The sequence below is a fragment of the Delphinus delphis genome, chromosome 5, assembly GCF_949987515.2.
Source record: "Delphinus delphis chromosome 5, mDelDel1.2, whole genome shotgun sequence".
Taxonomy (NCBI): Eukaryota; Metazoa; Chordata; class Mammalia; order Artiodactyla; family Delphinidae; genus Delphinus; species Delphinus delphis.
In genome coordinates, this window is record NC_082687.1 from 112485482 (window position 1) to 112507270 (window position 21789).

The 21789-nt window shown below is 38.1% G+C and overlaps 1 long non-coding RNA gene across 1 annotated transcript in view; it reads left to right on the top strand.

Annotated features, from left to right (window-relative positions):
- Window positions 1–1707: 1707 nt before the first annotated feature.
- Window positions 1708–21789, top strand: part of LOC132426127 (uncharacterized) — a 33811-nt gene continuing 13729 nt past the window's right edge. Inside the window, exon 1 of the long non-coding RNA XR_009519599.1 lies at window positions 1708–1828. This is a non-coding gene — a long non-coding RNA (uncharacterized lncRNA). The remainder of the gene's footprint in view (window positions 1829–21789) is intronic.

Genomic DNA, 21789 nt, shown 5'->3' on the forward strand with positions numbered 1-21789 from the left:
AAATCCAAAAATGGACTTTTACTCAAACATGTGCTATCCTATGGAACAATCCTTGACAAAGTAGAAATTCAATACTACTTGACTCCTCAAACCTCCTAACCTTAGTTCTATTGATCTAGACTATTCTAACTAGGTATTTACCAGGTGAGAAAAATATAAACATTATCTGAATTTGTCACAGATTCTTGTACTGCTTCACATAGGGCTTCCAGTTCAATTTGTTAAGCAAAATGAAGATTTTAGACAACTACCTAACTGTTAATCTGATATTTGAATGTAACGCATGGAGGAAAAGGGATTTCTTTCCTATATCTTTAAACATGCTTTTATCTAGGGTGGAGTAGGAAACAAACTCCATGTCCTTGATTTAGCTGGAACATCTATTCTTCTCTGAAGCTTTTATGTAATGTGAAGGAGAGAGGGAGAGAGAAAATACCAATGAGCAATTACCTACCTGAATTTTCTAGGCAAGGTAGATGTCCCAGGAAATTAAGGAAGAGGTTGTCCAGTAGCCCGTAACATGGACAATGCGCTGTTAGTAGATCTTAGGCATCACAGATTCTTTTAAAGACAATCTTATCATGTCTACAAGCATTTTGCCATCGATCTCACTGGTTAATAGGTACTCTATTATTTTCAACTGCCATGCTCTTTTCTGTGGAAAATCATGTATCCTTTCAACCCAAGCAAAATCAGACTGCTTTAGGAAATGTGAAGTTTAATTGACTAGTACATTGCAAACTAAATATAGTCATTGGGCTCTTTATTTCCTGCACTTGTTTAGTTTACAATTCACATTCGGGTATTTTCTCCTCAGTAACCACATTTTGTTAGAGGTCTCTAGAGCCTGAATCTATTTTGTTTATTGGATTTCTTCCAATGTTTCGTTTGGAGACATTGAGATAGCTTTCATTCAGAGTAACTGAGAACTTACTTGCTGTTCTCCATCCACAGTATACATTTGACCTTAGGAGACCCTCTAAGTTGCTCTCCACTTGCACATGCATATTGTAGATCTCACTGCCGTCTTGGATGGAATCTCTTTCCCTCAGCTTTTCTGTCTTGTTACCAAACTGTTCTATGTTGTAATGTTTTAAGAATGAGATCATGTTCACTTGGGGTCTTTAAAGATACTCCTTGCTCTTCATAACTTTTATTGACAAATTATTAACCTCTCCTTTCATCCTAATGGAGCGTCTCACTTTTGCCATCCCAGTCCACAAGATATGCTCTCTCTGGAACCAGAATCATCAGGAAGGGTGTCCATATAAGAATATTAACCCAGTTGCTGTATTAAAGATTGTGAAATTTTAGAGGGTCATCCTTGCAAGGAAAAAAAAAATGGGGCTTCAATTAGCTATTAGTGCTGAAGGCTGTCTGTGCATTTTTGTGGTGAGGGGAGTGGAAAAAATTCTAGTTTGAACTCTATTTTCTATGCTGTGTTTGTGTGTGTGTGTGTGTGTGTGTGTGTGTGTGTGTGTGTTTAACCCTGGGAAAATCTGATCACAAATCCTTACTTAGACAACTTTGAGTTGAACAGTTGCATTTTCTTCTGGTCCAGCTCAGTCTCTTTCATGTGCCTTCTCTTACTTAACAAAACATATCTACTGTTCCAAAAGCCACAAGGTTGCTTCAGAATGTTCCCAACTGCCTAACTGGCTCCTCTCCACACAAAGCTGTTACTGGGCTTTCCATTTCCTGTCCACCGAACCCTCCATTCCAGCAGCAGCAAGACACAGCCTCTGCTTTGGCTCCAAATCTCTTCTGAAGAGGCACATTCAACCAGGAATCCTTCATCATAACAAACTTGTTTGTTCTTCAGAACTAAGTACATACTTGAATTAACATTTTCTTCTAACAACCAGGTGGTCCTGGCTCTTTAGAGAACATACACATTTAAAGGGTTAATGTAATTTTTTAGAGTTGTGTTTTTTGTTTTGTTTTTTAGTTCACCTTTTCTTCGTCCAAAGCAAAGTTGGGATTTGGAATTATTTGCTGTAATTCTCACTGCCTGGCTGCCTCATTTTACTCATTTGGTTAACGGACTTTGGCTTTTTATGTGTTTTAAATTTTATTTAAATATCTGGTTGTTAGCAGACAGAAGGGCTGTACCGTGTTAATAAGGCCAAAAACAATGACTCATCCTGTGTCTGGAAGTGCTGATTTTACCCTCATGGAATTGAGAGCAGAGACCTCTTTAATCAAGATGAGATGATCAGCCTTGCTGCTATGGTGATAGAATGCATGTTTTCAGAGGTAGTCAGAACTGGATGGCACTGCAGCATTCCCCTGGGGAGAAAGACACCACTGCCAGCAACTCCACTCTGATCGCAGGCAATTTCAGGAACAAGTTGCTTACCCTGGTGATGGTTCTTAATTATGAGTCACAGCAGTATTAGGTCAGGCATGTCTGGAAAGCTGTTGTTTTAGTCTTACACTTTTAAAACTTTGCCTGAGTAAAGTTCATTTTGGTATTACTTTCCAAACACTCTTATTTTTAAAAAGTGACTTATTAATGAAGTTGCTTTTTGTTGAGAAAAGAACATCTTCAAACACAAACCTGAAAAAGCACCTATGTAACACTCCACTTCTATGGTATCACCAACCCCTGGGAGACTAAAGGGTATTGTATATGAGTGCTTTATTATTAATTAATATTATTATCATTAAGTATATATTTGTTGAGGACCTACTATGTGCCAGGACACAGTAGTAATGCTTTCTGTCTTAGAGACACTGACATATGGTTATTAATAGCTACCTCTTCTTAAAAAAAACTTGTTTTTCCTTATATCAAAAATGTTTCATATTACAGAGCATTTGGAAAATTCAGAGAAGCATAAAAAATAAGACAGGAATTATCAGTAATGACAATATTCAGACTTGTTTATTAAAATTTTAATGGATATTCTTCCTTGATTCTTCTATTTATATAGATGGTGGTTGTTACAAAGATAGCATGGTTCCATTCACGAGTGCTTGTCCTGCTTTTACAATGAATATGTCAACTGTTGCTATTGATATATATTTTCCAGCTTTTATAATAAGCCCTATGTATTAGTTAAGACAGTGCTACCTATGATTATAAATATGCTGCCGAATCTCAGTGACTTAACCCAGGAGAAGCTTATATCTGCCTTACCTAACAAACCACTGTGAGTAGCTCTGGTCTGTGGGCAACTTTTCACATGTGTATTCAGGCATCCAGGCTTCTTTCCCTTGTGGCTTGGTCCTCCCGTAGAGTTTGAAAATTGTTTGCCTTCAGTGGCAGATGGAGAAAGAGAAAATGGAGAATGCACATCTGTTTCACAGATTTCAAGTTTGAAAGTGACCTGCATCATCTCTACTCCCATCGCATTCACATTGCTGGAACCAGTGGCAAGGCTCCACTTAGCCTCGCAGGAAGCTGGGAAATGTAGTTTCTAGCTGGGCGGCTACTTCCCAGTGATGATTCTAGGCAATGGAAGGGAAGCACAGAGTTTGTGATGATCAGTTGAATGTTTCTATCATGTTCCATCCATCTGCGCAGCCAATATCTACATTCAAACTTCTTTCTAAACACAGAATATGCCTACTTCCTCCCCAAGGAATTTTCAGTCAATGCATCCCCCAAATCTTAGATCTCTGGACGAGGAACAGTCCTCTCCACAGGTTTAGATGTGGCTCTTCATGATTTGGCAACATTTGGGTTAAAAGGCACTCCCTGACACCCATATCATGGTGGAGCAGGGACAGGATAGCTAGAATAGTGAGAATTGATAGTACTTGTGTCAATGGGACTTAGCTAAGTATTGTGGACCACAGTTTCGTTGTTTGTTCCAGGAAAAATTTGACCTGGAAAGACATGGGTGTAAATCAAGAAATAATTTTATGGTTTGCTTTAGGAAATTCCCACAGATTTTTCATTGAGATACAATGGTCTGCTCACCTGGGTACATAGCTCAATTATCAGTAACAGCTCAAGGCTTCGCTTCAAGACCTTCCCTGTCACTTACATCTACCAATCCTAGACTATTATAGCACATACTTTGCCTTAACTCAAATACTTCCTCACCTTGAATGACTTGCCTAAACCAATTGATCCTGGACTCTGAAATCTATCAGTATCCCATTTCTGACTTCTCCCTCCTGAGACACAGCTAAACCTCCAACGAGGTAGTAACCTCTTTTACTGCAGTGAGGTCTAAAATATTTAGATTTGTTTTAACAGACTAATGACACTGGGGCATTCAACAATTGAGAGGAAAAATGGGAATCACAGAGAAGTCCCTGCTCCCTGGCAAAGTTGAAATCATGCTGAGTTTGTGGCATTGTGAAGTCAGTCCCTCTGTCCTGGCCAGCGAGTGAGTGGTAGGTGGGGGAAGTGTCCCTTGATTCAATATGGAACCAGCTTTCTAGTAGGGATGCCACTGGTGGGAATGGCCGTATTGGAGTGGGCGTCAGAGACTGTCCTTTGGTTCTGTTGAGCTTTCCATTTGTGCAAGTTTTGAGGATAATGCTTAAATGTTCAATAGCAATTTGTTTTCATGGGCATTGAATATCTTTGTTTTCTTTAAATTTTTATTTTATATTGGAGTATAGTTGATTTACAATGTTGTGTTAGTTTCAAGGGTGCAGCAAACTGATTCAGTTATACATATATCTATTCTTTTTCAGATTCTTTTCTTAAATAGGTTATTACAGAGTATTGAGTTCCCTGTGCTATACAGTAGGTCCTTGTTGATTATCTATTTTATATATAGTAGTGTGTATATGTCAATCCCAACCTCTTAATTTATGCATCCCCCCTACTTTCCCCTTTGGTAACCATAAGTTTGTTTTCTAAGTCTGTGAGTCTGTTTCTGTTTTGTAAATAAGTTCATTTGTATCATTTTTTTTTTTAGATTCCACATATAAGTGATACCATATGATATTTGTCTTTTTCTGTCTGACTTACTTCACTTAGTATGATAATCTCTAGGCCCATCCTTGTTGCCACAAATAGCATTATTTCATTCTTTTTTATGGCTGAATAATATTCCATTGTATATATGTGCCACATCTTTATCCATTCCTCTGTCGGTGGACATTTAGGTTGCTTCCATGTTTTGGCTATTGTAAATAGTGCTGCTATGAACATTGGGGTGCATATATCTTTTCAAACTATGGTTTTCTCCAGATACATGCTTAGGAGTAGGATTGCTGAATTATATGGTCATTCTATTTTTAGTTTTTTAAGGAAACTGCATACTGTTTTCTATAGTGGCTGTACCATCAACAGTCTTTTTGTCAGGATTGTGGATTCCTTGGCAATGTAACTTCCTCCCTCCATAACTTAGAGTAGATTCCTGTCCCAGGCAGTTTCATATACCAGGACTTACAACTAGAATTTTATCCCATAGCTCATTCTCAGGTCTGCTTTATTTCTTGGATTTCTTGCCCCACACCTTTCTCTTAACTTAGTGATGCCTATCTTAAAACTATCATAAAACAACGGGCCTAGGTGAGAAGGAAATATCTTTATTCTGATTTTGTGTTCCAAGACTGAGTCACGTTGTTTAACTGAAAACATAAAGGGCCTCTGTTGTTTGAAAACTTTTCAGTTACCTATTGATGTTTGAGTGCTAGAATTATGCAGACTTCCCAATTGTGAGAAACCCCAGAGAGCTGCATTCTCTATATTTCCTTTCATTTTTGCTTGCAAACTGGTCAATTCTTGCCCAAGCTCATCTTTCTTCCAACAGCGTGCTAAAAAGAGCCAGTAACGAGCTAACACAACTAACATTCTAATTTAGAGCTGCAAGCTTGGCAGGTACTTACTTATTGGCAGCCAAGTTTTTTCAAATCAGTTGCCACTGCATAACAGACTCTGCCTCTTTCCAATTCCTCCATCAATTTCTGCCATCCCCTGAATGACGGCACTTACTGTAGGATTCTGTTAGAACAGCATACTAGTTGCAGTGCCAATTTTTAGGATGAAAACAAATGTCTCAGTCAGTGATTTGAAAAAAATAGAAGTATATTTCCTGCTCCTCACACAGACCTATGTGGGTGTTCCTTGTCAGCAAGTGACCTTCCATGTAGAGATTTGGGGACCTCCATTCACACTGTGATTCTGCACCCCCTGCTCTCCTGCCACCCAGAGCCTTAGAATCCTCACTCAGACAAAGGATGGGGAGAGGGCAGAACTCACACCTGGGTTTTCAGGTCTTTGGCCTTAGAAGTGACACACAATGTTTCTGTTCACATTCCATTGGCGAGAAGTAGTCACATGACCACTCGTTGCCGGGCGGGGGCAGGGGGAGGTGGGGGAGGACTAAGACATACAATCCCTCCCCAGGACCAGGCAGCGACTTTCCAGTGACACCATTGTACTTAGGAAGGAGAATGATTTGTGGTGACAAGTTAGTCATCTGCCACATTTCCTTTTTTAGGGCAAATTTCTTTTTGATCTGGACACCAGAACACTAATTTTCTATGGTGGCAACTAATAAATACCCAGTGAGTTCATCTTCTCTTCTCCACATGCACTGTTACCATCAGGGCTCAGGAGTTTCCATCGTCCACCTGGATTACTGCCTTAAATTCCTAGTTGAAGTCTGTATGAGTTTCCTACTGCAGCTGTAAGAAATTACCACAAAATTAGTGGCTTGAAACAACTCATATTTATTTTCTTACAATTCTGAGAGTCGGAACTCTCCTTGGGCTAAAGTGTGTACCTTCTGGAGGCTGTCTGAGAGAATCTGTTTCCTTGCCTTTCCAGCTTCTAGAGGCCACTTGTGTTCCTTGGCTTATAATCTTTTCCTCCATTTTCAAAGCCAGCAGTATAGCATCTTCAGATCTCTCCTGCGCTCGCGCTCTCTCTCTCTCTCTCTCTCTCTCTCTCTCTCTCTCTCTCTCTCTCTCTCTGATGGCTGGTTCTGTAGTCACATCTTCTCTAATTTCCCTGCCTTCTTTCTTCCCTTATCAGGACTCTTGTGATTATACTAGGTCCACCCAGGTAATCCAGGATTATCTCCCCATCTCAAAATCCTTAATTTACTCACATGCATAACATCTCTTTTGCCATATAACATAACATATTCCCAGGTGCCAGAAATTAGGACATGGGCATCTTTGAAGGGTTATTATTTTGCCTACCCCAGAATCCACATCTCTAATCTTGACCCACTTCAATATATGCTCCACACTGCTGCCAGAGTGATCTCTCTAAAGTACAAAACTAACCAAATCATTCGTATCATTACAATTTTTTTTGAGAAGTAGTACATTTTATTACTAGACTAGTCAATTTTAGAAAACCACTTCTCAAAGCAAACCTAATATGAAGAATCAAATGAGATCACACCAACTGGAGAAAATGCATATCAGATACAGACGCAGGAACATTTGTAATTTCCCAGTTTACTTTGTTGTGTCCTATGACATACATGATTTAAAAAAAATTTTTAATTGAGGTATAATTGACATAAAATCTTATATTAGTTTCAGATAAACAACATAATGATTTGATATTTGTATATATTATAGCATGATCACCATAGTACGTCTAGTTAACATCCATCATGATACATAGTGACAGTTTTTTTCTCATGATGAGAACTGTTAAGATATACTCTCTTAGCAACTTCCAAATACGCAGTTCAGTGTTATTAAGTACAGTCACCATGCTGTACGTTACTTCCCCATGACTTATTTATTTTATAACTGGAAGTGTGCACTTTTGACTCCCTTCACCCATTTCCCCTACCACCCTCCTCCAGCCCCATCCTCTGTTTCTAGCAACCACCAATCTGTTCTCTGTATCTATGAGCTGTATTTTTTTTTTTAAGATTCCACGTATAAGTGAGATCATATGGTATGTGTCTTTCTCTGACTTATTTCACTTAGCATGCTACCCTCAGAGTCCATCCATGTTGTTACAAATGGCAAGATTTCCTTATTTTTTATGACTGAAGAACATTGTATAGATAGATAGATAGATAGATAGATATGGCTATATATATGGCACATTTGCTTTATCCATTTATCCTTCGATGGGCACTTAGGTTGCTTCCATATATTGACTGTTGTAAATAATGCTGCAGTGCAAATGGGAGTACATATATCTTTTTGATTTAGTGTTTTTGTTTCCTCTGAGTAAATACCCTATTTTTAGCAGAATCTCCATACTGTTTTCCATAGTGGCCACACCAATTTACATTCCCAAAAAGAGTGCACAAGAGTTCTCTTTTCTCCACATCCTCACCAACACTTGTTATTTCTTGTCTTTTTGATAATAACCATTCTAACAAGAGTGAGGTGATATCTAATTTTGGTTTTGATTTGTATTTCACTGATGATTAGTGACGTTGAGAATCTTTTCATGTACCTGTTGGCCATCTGTATGTCTTCTTTGGAAAAATATCTATTTGGGTCCTCTGCCCACTTTTTTATTGGATTGTTGTTGTTGTTATTGAGTAGTTTGAGTTCTTTATATATTTTGGCTATTAACCCCTTATCAGATAGGTGATTTGCAAATATTTTCTTCCATTTGGTAGGTTGCCTTTTCATTTTCTTGATGGTTTCCTTTGCTCTGCAGAAACTTTTTTGATATAGTCCCACTTGTTTATTTTTTGTTGCCTTTGCTTTTGGTGTCAAATCCAAAAAAATCATTGCCAACACCAGTGTCAAGGAGCTTATCACCCGTTTTCTTCTTAGGAGCTTTATGGTTTCAGGACTTATATTCAAGTCTTTAACCCATTTTGAGTTAATTTTTGTTTATGGTATAAGATAGTGGTCTATTTTCATTCTTTTGCGTGTATCTGTCCAGTTTTCCAACACCTCTTATTGAAGAGATTGTCCTTTCCCCATTGTATATTTTTGGCTCTTTTGTCATAAATTAATTGACCATATATACATGGGTTTATTTCTGGACTCTCTTCTGTTCAGTTAATTTATAGATCTGTTTTTATACCAATACCATATTGTTCTGATTATAATAGCTTTGAATATAATTTGAAATTAGGGAGCATGATGCCTCCAGCTTTGTTCTTCTTTCTCAAGATTGCTTTGGCCATTCAGAGTCTTTGTGGTTCCATACAAATTTTAGGGTTTTTTGTTCTATTTTTGTGAAAAATGTTATTGGAATTTTGATAGAGATTGCATTGAATCTGTAGATTGTTTTGGGCAGTGTGAACTTTTTAACAACGTTCTTCCAATCCTTGAGCACCAAATTTCTTTCTATTTATTTATGTCTTCAATTTCTTTAATCAATGTCTTGTAGTTTTCAGTATAAAGATTTTTACCTTCTTGGTTAAGTTTATTTCTAGGTATTTTCTCTTAATGCAATTGTAAGTGGGATTGTGTTCTTAATTTCTCTTTTTGATAGTTCATTATTAGTATATAGAAACACAACATATTTTCGTATATTGATTTTGTATCCTGCAACTTTATTGAATTTGTTAATTAGTTCTAACAGTTTTTTTGTTGGAGTCTTTAGAGTTTTCTATATATAAAATGTCATGTTATCTGCAAATAATAACAGTTTTACTTCTTTCTTTTCAATTTGGATGAGTTTTGTTTCTTTTTCTTGCCTAATTGATCTGCCTAGGACTTTGAATACTATGTTCAATTAAAGTGGTGAGAGTGGGCATCCTTGTCTTTTTCCTGATCTTAAAGGAAAAGCTTTCAGCTTTTCACCATTGAGTATGATGTTAGCTGTGGGCTTGCCATATATGAACTTTATTATGTTGAAGTACATTCCCTCTATATCCACTGTGCTGAGAGTTTTTATCATTACTGGATGTTGAATTTTGTCAAATGCTCTTTCTGATCTATTGAAAGGATTGTATGGTTTCTACCCTTCATTTTGTTAATGTGGTGTGTCATGTTGATTGAGTTTTCTTATATTAAACCTTCCTTGCATCCCTGGAATTAATCCCACTTGATTGTATTTTATGATTCTTTTAATATATTATTGAATTTGGTTGCTAACATTTTGTTGAGGATTTTTGCATCTATGTTCATCAGGGATATTGACCTGTGTTTTTCTTTTTTTTGTGGTGTTTTTGTCTGGTTTTGGTATCAGGGTGACACTGGCCTCATAAAGTGAGTTTGGATGTGTTTCCTAATCTTCTGTTTTTTAGAAGAGGTTGATATGGATTGGTATTAATTCTTCTTTAAATGTTTGGTAAGAATGCACCAATGAAACCGCCTGGTCCTTGACTTTTGTGTCTTGGAAGGTTCATCACAACTCCTTAATGTCTCTTTATCCATTATGTATAAGTTCCGTTATTCTTACCATACATGATATTGCATGTCCTTTGCTATCTGCTACTTTTAGTAGATTTACCTGCCAGGAGAAAACACTAAACCACCAATCTCTCTAGTATTATTTCCTAATACATTCCCTGCTCTTCTACTTTTTGCTTCAGCAACACTAAACTTCTTGTAGGTTTCTGAATATATCATGACATTTTAGCCTTTCATTTTTTCCCACATGTCTACCTGAATCTCCTCTTTAGTTCTTCTAGAAAGCTTCTGTTAATGTTTCAAATGTTAACATATGTACCTGCTCAACTGAAGTCTTTGATAATTGCCTTGCATAAGCCTGACAAAATTCAGCTATTGATTTGCTCTATACCAGCACCCACGCAGATGAACATGACAGGAGAAAAACATTTCACTGTGCTGACTTGTCTCATATTTTATTTGTGACCATAAACCCTAGTGGGCTCTCAGAACTTACTGTCAACACAAGTACACTTCCCTAGCCTGCTCCCTCTTCTCCTTCTCCCTCCCTCAACAATATTTCCTACCTTTTCCTCCCCTCTCAAAGCCTAATATCCCATCTTCCATCCTCTCACTAAGCTGGGGGTTTTGCTTCCTATTTAATTGAAACAGTAGGAAAAAAGTGAAGAGAATTTCATGCTGCCCATCTAAAACCTACCATCCTGTATGTAGTGAGTTACTGTTCTCCACTTTTCTTCCTGTTATATAAAAGGTCTGCCAGTGCTTCCATCTAAGGCAACCCTTCTTCTGAGGCACTGGATCCCATCTCCTTTCAAGGACTTTGCTCCTGCAATTGTCCCCCCCACCCAGTCCTATGTCATATAACTGACAGATTCAGAAGCCCATGAACCGCAAGCACAAGAAGTACAGAGAAAATACACATCATATGGAGAAAATACACAACCATAGTGATATGGTTATATTTTTAAAATCAAATATGGGGAATTTTGGCAATAATTTCTTCAAATGTTTTTTTTATTTCCTCCTATTCTTCTTTTATGGGGATTTCAAGTATACATGTATTAGGCTGCCTGAAGTTGCTCACAGCACATTAAACTACTGCTCATGCTTTTTCAGTTTTTCTCTCTATGCTTCATTTTGCATAGTTTCAATTGCTTTGTCTTTTTTTTTTTTTTTTTTTGCATTGCGTATGCCTCTCACTGTTGTGACCTCTCCCGTTGCGGAGCACAGGCTCCGGACGTGCAGGCTTGGCGGCCATGGCTCACGGGCCCAGCCGCTCCGCGGCATGTGGGATGTTCCCGGACCGGGGCATGAACCCGTGTTCCCTGCATCGGCAGGCAGACTCCCAACCACTGCACCACCAGGGAAGCCCTGCTTTGTCTTTAAGTTCATTCATTTTTTCTTTTGTAGTGTCTAATGTGCTAATAATCCCATCCAGTGTATTTTAATCCCAGACATTGTCATGTTCATATCTAGAAGTTCTTTTTGGACCTTTTCCTATATATATTTGAATTTCTACTTAACATTCTCAAACTTTCCTCTACTTTCTCGAACACAAGAAGTACAGTAACTGTTTTAATGCCCTTGTCTACTAATTTTATCATCTGTGCCCTCTCTGGATCTGTTCATCTTATTGATTTTTCTTCTGAACATGGTTTGTGTTTTCCTGCTTCTTTGCATACCTGGTGATTTTTATTGTATGCCAGACACAGTGAATTTTACCTTATTTATTGCTGGGTATTTTGTACTCTTGTATTATTAAAAAAATTTTTTTTTCTGGGGTTCAGTTAAGTTACTTGGAAAGAGTTTGATTCTTTTTGAGTTTTTTTTTTTAATGATCTGTTAGGTGGGATCAGTAAATCCTGTAGGGCTAATTTTCTTCCACTACAAGAGCAGTGCACTTTTGAGTACTCTATCTGATGCCTGTGAATTACAAGGATTTCCCACTCTGGATAGTGAAAGCACAAACTATTCCCAGGCCTATGTGACCCCTCATGATTAGCTCTCAGGTATTTCCCCCCATACTTGCTAATCATTACTCACCTGAAGACTTGAAGCGGATCCTCTGCAAATCTCCACAGCACTCTCCGTGCAGTTCTCTTCTTCCTGGAACTTCCTGGAACTTGGTCCTGTGAATTCTACTTGCCTTGGCCTCCCTGTGCTCACACCTCCTTCTCCTCAACTCAAGGAGACTATTGAGTAATTCTTGGGCCCCCACCCTCACGTTGTGTTACGGCTGGAAACTCTCTCCAGGCAGTGAACTTGGGTAATCATAGGGTTTACCTTGTTTCTTCCTATCTCTCAAAGGTCACTCTCCTGTGGCACCTAATACCTAATACCTGAAAACCATGGTTTGCTTTTAAACGGTTTTGTCTGTTTTTAAAATTGTTTCAGTCAGGAGGGTAAATTCAACCCCTGGTATGCCATCTTGACATACTTAATTTTGGATGCTTGACTTCTTCTCTCTCCCATCCTCCAAGTGTCATATTCATACAGTCAATTTCTGTCTTTGGCTGCATTTTTTACTCCTTATTTCTGTCCAAATCTTTTTTACATCTTATCCTATTAATCAGTGGTGACCTTCACTTTGTTCTCATCCTACATTTAATTAATTCTCTGGTTAGTATCTAATCACTGTTTGTGTTTATCATCATAAATGTACTGGGGGAGAGTGGATTGCAAATAGCTTTCTGTTTGTGAAGACTTCAGGAACATTACTGCATATCTGATTAGTTACTCCACACTTTTTTCTTATTTCCTCTAGACCAGAAGTTCTCAGCATGACCCGAGAATATCTGAGGGGTCCCTGAGACATTAGCAAGGTTTACATAAGGTCAAAACTATTTTCATAATAATACTAAAGTCTTAACTGCCTGTTTTATTCTCTCATGATGGCAGTAGATTTTTCTAGAGGTTGCATGACATATGGTGACATCGTTGCTCTAAGGTCTAATAGATGGTGTGCTTATATATTATCATGTTTGAAAACCTTTTTTGGTTTTAATTTCTAATTTGGTAAATGTCAATAAACATACCCACATCAACAATACCTTTATGAGTTTCTCAGTTGCTTTTAAGGGTACAAAGTGTCCAAAGACTCAAGTGTTTGAGAAACATTGTTCTAGGTTTCATAAATTCATCCTTTTCATTCCACATTTAAAATTGGTAATAGCTATTTGCCAATTCTTGGGTCTTATTACTCACAAGATTGGCTACTAGATTTGATGCCATCTATAAGCTGTCAATTTATCTGGTCTTCTTGAAAAATCAGACAGTTTTTTTCTCTATTACTGCTAAGACTGGTGTGAATGTTAATTTTATGTGTCAACTTGACTGGGCCCTGGGGTGCCCAGATATTTGGTTAATGTCATTCTGAGTGTGTCTGTGAGGGTGTTTCTGGATGAGTTTAATATTTGAATTGGCAGTCTGAGTAGAGCAAGCTGCTCTCCCTCATGTAGGTGGGTCTCATCCAATCAACTGAAGGCCTGAATAGAATAAAAACGCTTACCCTCCCTCTAGTAAGAGGGAGCTCCTCCCATCTAACTGCCTTTGAGCTGGGACTACAGCTTGCCAATGGCAGATCATGGGCCTTCTGAGTCTTCATAATTATGTGAGCCAATTTCTTATAATAAATCTCTTTATATATGCATATATCATATTTGTTCTATTTCTCTAGAAAACCCTAACTAATACAACCAATAGAACAAGAATAACAAGGGGAAGTTTCAAAGGATCTTGGATCCTTTTGAGTGTTCATAGTCATTTTCACCCATCTGTAGTTACCAGACTGATTATCCAGGCTGAGTAATTCCATCAGGACTTCCTAGGCCTGTCTAAGGGAACTTGCTAGCCCCAATAGTATTTAACAGCAACCTAAATGATCTCTAGAAAAATAGATATGTCAATTTTAAAGGACAAGTGGAAGTGAAAAAAGAAAAGGAATAAAAGCCCAAACAGGGGCCTAAACAGCAAGGTCCATGTGTAGGAAGATCTGGAGATGAATGTAATCAAGTTGAAAGAACAAGTATTTCAAAACTAAAACTATGAATAGTAAGAGTGTTCTGGAATTTCCCTCCTATGTGGTACCTTGTCCTTCCACTATGGTGACCAGAGTAGAGAATGGGGGCTTAAAGGAACTTCAGATGATTGGACAGTGGAGCGTATACTAGACATGAAATGAGGAAACTTGGATTTGAGATAAAATTTTGTCACTGAGTGAGCTTGGATATGTAATTTAATCTCTCTGATAATTTTTTTTCACACACACACACACACACACACACACACACACACACACACACAGTATTTTATTTTTACAAGAGATAGATAAACTGACACCAAGCATTGTAAATGGATGACCACAACAAAAGCAACAATGATTGCAATTACCAAACATGAAACACACTCATACTATGTCATAATATTGACATTCAGTCCAGTAATCCTCCACTGTAACAGGTCCTTTACTTTGCAGTGAAAATTGATTTGTATATTTTTTGCCTCTGAGTCCTTGTGGGATTTTTTTTTATTATTATTCAAACAGAAAGTCACAAAAATTATAATCATCCTCATCAGTTCACTCAGTCCTGTTAGTTTTTTTTCATCTTGATCTTTTGTTAGCACTTTTATGAATTCATCAGTTTTCCATTAGAGTTCTGAAAATGCTTATTCATTCAGTACAGCAGTATAGTCACTTACCAGAAACCTGTACTTGTCAGTCTTTTCCATGAATTCCTTGAAGATGAAACCCTTTTATAGGAACATTTTTGCAAAAGCATCAGAGTACACCCAGAACTGTCTGTAAATGACAAAAGACTTAAAAATGACTACGGTTAAAGATTTGATGAAAGTTCATAATAATGCAATTGACAAGGAAATTTAGTTATTTCTGAGATATACATTTTAAAATAATAACTAGAATTATGACTTGTAACATTATACCAGAACATATAAGTTTTTTAGAAATTTCATGTAATGTCTGAAACATTTATATTAACATATTTCCATACAAATAACCCAAAGAAAGTTTAGTATTAATTGTATTTTTTTGTTTGTTTTTTTATACTGCAGGTTCAGTTAGTCATCAGTTTTATACACATCAGTGTATACATGTCAATCCCAATCGCCCAATTCAGCACACCACCATCCCCACCCCTCCGCAGTTTTCCCCCGTTTGTTCTCTACATCTGTGTCTCAACTTCTGCCCTGCAAACCTGTTCATCTGTACCATTTTTCTAGGTTCCACATACATGTGTTAATATACGATATTTGTTTTTCTGACTTAATTTGCTCTGTATAACAGTCTCTAGGCCCATTCACGTCTCAACAAATGACTCAATTTCGTTCCTTTTTATGCCTGAGTAATATTCCATTGTATATATGTACCACAACTTCTTTTTCCATTCGTCTGTCGATGGGCATTTAGGTTGCTCCCATTACCTGGCTATTGTAAATAGTGCTGCAATGAACATTGGGGTGCATGTGTCTTTTTGAATTATGGTTTTCTCTGGGTATATGCCCAGTAGTGGAATTGCTGGATCATATGGTAATTCTATTTTTAGTTTTTTAAGGAACTCCACACTGTTCTCTATAGTGGCTGTATCAATTTACATTCCCACCAACAGTGCAAGAGGGTTCCCTTTTCTCCACACCCTCTCCAGAATTTGTTGTTTGTAGATTTTCTGATGATGCCCATTCTAACTGGTGTGAGATGATACCTCATTGTAGTTTTGATTTGCATTTCTCTAATAATTAGTGATGTTGAGCAGCTTCTCACGTGCTTCTTGGCCATCTGTATGTCTTCTTTGGAGAAATGTCTATTTAGGTCTTCTGTCCATTTTTGGATTGGGTTGTTTGTTTCTTTAATATTGAGCTGCATGAGCTGTTTATATATTTTGGAGATTACTCCTTTGTCCATTGATTCCTTTGCAAATATTTTCTCCCATTCTGAGGGTTGTCTTTTCATCTTATTTATGGTTTCCTTTGTGATGCAAAAGCTTTGAAGTTTCATTAGGTCCCATTTGTTTATTTTTGTTTTTATTTCCATTACTCTAGGAGGTGGATCAAAAAAGATCTTGCTGAGATTTATGTCAAAGAGTGTTCTTCCTATGTTTTCCTCTAAGAGTTTTATAGTGTCTGGTCTTACATTTAGGTCTCGAATCCATTTTGAGTTTATTTTTGTGTATGGTGTTAGGGAGTGTTCTAATTTCATTCTTTTTTTTTTTTTTTTTTGCGGTATGCGGGCCTCTCACTGTTGTGGCCTCTCCTGTTGCCGAGCACAGGCTCCGGACCCGCAGGCTCAGCGGCCATGGCCCATGGGCCCAGCCGCTCCGCGGCATGTGGGATCCTCCCAGACTGGGGCACGAACCCGTGTCCCCTGCATCGGCAGGCAGACTCTCAACCACTGCGCCACCAGGGAAGCCCTAATTTCATTCTTTTACATGTAGCTGTCCAGTTTTCCCAGCACCACTTATTGAAAACACTGTCTTTTCTCCATTGTATATCCTTGCTTCCTTTGTCATAGATTCGTTGACCATAGGTGCGTGGTTTATCTCTGGGCTTTCTATCTTGTTCCATTGATCTATGTTTCTCTTTTTGTGCCAGTACCATATTGTCTTGATTACTGTGGCTTTGTAGTATAGTCTGAAGTCAGGGAGTCTGATTCCTCCAGCTCCGTTTTTTTCCCTCAAGACTGCTTTAGCTATTCGGGGCCTTTTTTGTCTCCATACAAATTTTAACATGATTTGTTCTACTTCCATAAAAAATGCCATTGGTAACTTGATAGGGATTGCATTGAATCTGTAGATTGCCTTGGGTAGTATAGTCATTTTCACAATATTGATTCTTCCAATCCAAGAACATGGTATATCTCTCCATCTGTTGGTATCATCTTTAATTTCTTTCATCAGTGTCTTATAGTTTTCTGCATACAGGTCTTTTGTCTCCCTAGGTAGGTTTGTTCCTAGGTTTTATTCTTTTTGTTGCAATGGTAAATGGGAGTGATTCCATAATTTCTCTTTCAGATTTTTCATCATTAGTGTATAGGAATGCAAGAGACTTCTGTGCATTAATTTTGTATCCTGCAACTTTACCAAATACATTGATTAGCTCTAGTCGTTTTCTGGTAGCATCTTTAGGATTCTCTGTGTAGAGTATCATGTCATCTGCGAACAGGGACAGTTTTACTTCTTCTTTTCCAATTTGTATTCCTTTTATTTCTTTTTCTTCTCTGTTTGCTGTGGCTAGGACTTCCAAAACTATGTAGAATAATAGTGGTGAGAATGGACATCCTTGCCTCATTCCTGATCTTAGAGGAAATGCTTTCAGTTTTTCACCATTGAGAATGATGTTTGCTGTGGGTTTGTCATATATGGCCTTTATTACGTTGAGGTAGCTTCCCTCTATGCCCACTTTCTGGAGAGTTTTTATCATAAATCGGTGTTGAAATTTGTCAAAAGCTTTTCCTGCATCTACTGAGATGATCATATGGGTTTTATTCTTCAATTTGTTAATATGGTGTATCACATTGATTGATTTTTATATATTGAAGAATCCTTGCATCCCTGGGATAAATCTCACTTGATCATAGTGTATGATCCTTTTAATGTGTTGTTGGATTCTGTTTGCTAGTATTTTGTTGAGGATTTTTGCATCTATATTCATCAGTGATATTGGTCTGTAATTCTCTTTTTTTGTAGCATCTTTGTCTCGTTTTGATATCAGGGTGATGGTGACCTCATAGAATGAATTTGGGAGTGTTCCTTCCTCTTCAGTTTTTTGGAAGAGTTTGAGAAGGATGGGTGTTAGCTCTTCTCTAAATGTTTGATAGAATACACGTGTGAAGCCATCTGGTCCTGGACTTTTTTTGTTAGAAGATTTTTAATCACAGTTTCAATCTCATTCCTTGTGATTGGTCTGTTCATATTTTCTGTTTCTTCCTGGTTCAGTCTTGGAAGATTATATCTTTCTAAGAATTTGTCCATTTCTTCCAGGTTGTCCATTTTATTGGCATAGAGTTGCTTGTAGTAGTCTCTTAGGATGCTTTGTATTTCTGTGGTGTCTGTTGTAACTTCTCCTTTTTCGTTTCTAATTTTATTGATTTGAGTTCTCTCTTTTTCTTGATGAGTCTGGCTAATGGTTTATCAATTTTGTTTATCTTCTCAAAGAACTAGTTTTTAGTTTTCTTGATCTTTGCTATTGTTTTCTTTGTTTCTATTTCATTTATTTCTGCTCTGATCTTTATGATTTTTTTCCTTCTGCTACCTTTGGGTTTTGTTTGTTCTTCTTTCTCTAGTTCCTTTAGGTGTAAGGTTAGATTGTTTACTTGAGATTTTTCTTGTTTCTTGAGGTAGGCTTGTATAGCTATAAACTTCTTAGAACAGCTTTTGCTGCATCCCATAGGTTTTGGATCATCACGTTTTCATTTTCATTTGTCTCTAGGTATTTTTTGATTCCCTCTTTGATTTCTTCAGTGATCTCTTCGTTGTTTGGTAACGTATTGTTTAGCCTCCATGTGTTTGTGGTTTTCACGTTTTTTTCCCTGTCATTCCATTTCTAATCTCATAGTGTTGTGGTCAGAAAAGATGCTTGATATGATTTCAATTTCCTTAAATTTACTGAGGCTTGATTTGTGACCCAAGATGTGATCTATCCTGGAGAATGTTCCATGCACACTTGAGAAGAAAGTGTAATCTGCTGTTTTTGGATGGAATGTCCTATAAATATCGATTAAATCTATCTGGTCTATTGTGTCATTTAAAGCTTGTGTTTCCTTATTAATTTTCATTTTGGATGATCTGTCCATTGGTGTATGTGAGGTGTTAAATTCACCCATTATTATTGTGTTACTGTCGATTTCCTTTTTTATAGCTATTAGCAGTTGCCTTATGTATTGAGATGCTCCTATGTTGGGTGCATATATATTTATAATTGTTATATCTTCTTCTTGAACTGATCCCTTGATCATTATGTAGTGTCCTTCCTTGTCTCTTGTAACATTCTTTATTTTAAAGTCTATTTTATCTGATATGAGTATAGGTACTCCAGCGTTCTTTTGATTTCCTTTTGCATGGAGTATCTTTTTCCATACCCTCAATTTCAGTCTGTATGTGTCCCTAGGTCTGAAGTGGGTCTCTTGTAGACAGCATATATATGGGTCTTGTTTTTCTATCCATTTAGGAAGCCTGTGTCATTTGGTTGGAGCATTTAATCCATTTACGTTTAAGGTAATTATTGATATGTATGTCCCTATGACCATTTTTTAAATTGTTTTGGGTTTGTTTTTGTAGATCCTTTCCTTCTCTTTTGTTTCCCACTTAGAGAACTTCCTTTAGCATTTGTTGTAGAGCTGGTTTGGTGGTGCTGATTTCTCTTAACTTTTGCTTGTCTGTAAAGCTTTTGATTTCTCCATTGAATCTGAATGATATCCTTGCTGGCGAGAGTAATCTTGGTTGTAGGTTCTTCCCTTTCATCACTTTAAGTATATCATGCCACTCCCTTCTGGCTTGTAGAGTTTCTGCTGAGAAATCAGCTGTTAACCTTATGGGAGTTCCCTTGTATGTGATTTGTCATTTTTCCCTTGCTGCTTTCAATAATTCTTCTTTGCTTTTAATTTTTGCCAATTTGATTGCTATGTGTCTTGGCATGTTTCTCCTTGGGTTTATCCTGTATGGGACTTGCTGCGCTTCCTGGACTTGGGTGGCTATTTCCTTTCCCATGTTAGGGAAGTTTTCGACTATAATCTCTTCAAATATTTTCTTGAGTCTTTTCTCTCTCTCTTCTCTTTCTGTGACCCTTATAATGCAAATGTTGTTGTGTTTAATGTTATCCCAGAGGTCTCTTAGGCTGTCTTCATTTCTTTTCATTCTTTTTTCTTTATTCTGTTCCATGGCAGTGAATTCTACCTTTCTGTCTTCCAGGTCTCTTATCCGTTCTTCTGCCTCAGTTATTCTGCTATTGATTCCTTCTAGTGTAGTTTTCATTTCAGTTATTGTATTGTTCATCTCTGTCTGTCTGTTCTTTAATTCTTTAGGTCTTTGTTAAACATTTCTTGCATCTTCTCGATTTTTTCCTCCATTCTTTATCCAAGGTCCTGGATCATGTTCACTATCTTTATTCTGAAATCTTTTCCTGGAAGGTTGCCTATCTCCACTTCATTTAGTTAGTATTCTGGGGTTTTATCTTGTTCCTTCATCTGGTACATAGCCCTCTGCCTTTTCATCTTGTCTATCTTTCTGTGAATGTGGTTTTTGTTCCACAGGCTGCGGGATTGTAGTTCTTCTTGCTTCTATTGTCTGCCCTCTGGTGGATGAGGCTACCTAAGAGGCTTGTGTAAGTTTCCTGATGGGAGGGACTGGTGGTGGGTAGAGCTGATAGTTGCTCTGGTTAGCAGATCTCAGTAAAAGTTTAATCTGCTTGACTGTTGATGGGTGGGGCCGGGTTCCCTTCCTGGTGGTTGTTTTGCCTGAGTCACCCCAACACTGGAGCCTACCTGGGCTCTTTGGTGGAGCTAATGACAGACTCTGGAGGGACTCACGCCAAGGAGGACTTTACAGAACTTCTGCTGCCAGTGTCCTTGTCCCCACAGTGAGCCACAACCACACCCCGCCTCTGCAGGAGACCCTCCAACACTAGCAGGTAGGTCTGGTTCAGTCTCCCCTGGGGTCACCGCTCCTTCCCCTGTGTCCCGATGTGCACACTACTTTGTGTATGCCCTCCAAGAGTGAAGTCTCTGTTTCCCCCAGTCCTGTCAAAGTCCTGCAATCAATTCCCACGAGGCTTCAAAGTCTGATTCTCTATGAATTCCTCCTCCCGTTGCCAGACCCTCAGGTTGGGAAACCTGACGTGGGGCTCTGAACCTTTACTCCAGTGGGTGGACTTCTGTGGTATGAGTGTTCTCCAGTCTGTGAATCACCCACCCACCAGTTATGGGATTTGACTGTACTGTGATTGCGTCCCTCCTACCTTCTCATTGTGGTTTCTCCTTTGTCTTTTGATGTGGGGTATCTTTTTTGGTGAGTTCCCATGTCTTCCTGTCGATGATTGTCCAGCAGCTAGTTGTGATTCTGGTGTTCTCGCAAGAGGGAGTGAGACCACGTCCTTCTACTCCGCCATCTTGTTTCCTCCCCTCTCTGATAATTTCTTCCCTATAAATCATAACTGTTTTTGTGAGGCTAAGATTAAATGGATGACTCAGTATTTTCTTCTCTGGTAATTTCTCTAAGGAAATAATCAAGGATCTGTGCAAAAAGTTAGCTACAAGGATGTTCATTACTTATTGTTGATAGAATAAAAGTAAAAAGAAACATGCATGTTCACCAATAGAGAATTGGTTAAATAAGTAATGGTATATCATTTGGATAAATAGTTTAGTATGAGGTTACTAAAAGTAATGGTATAGGAGCATATTGTTTTTTGTTTTTTGTTTTTTTTTGCGGTACGTGGGCCTCTCACTGTTGTGGCCTCTCCCGTTGCGGAGCACAGGCTCCGGACGCGCAGGCTCAGCGGCCATGGCTCACGGGCCCAGCCGCTCCGCGGCATGTGGGATCTTCCTGGACCGGGGCACGAACCCGTGTCCCC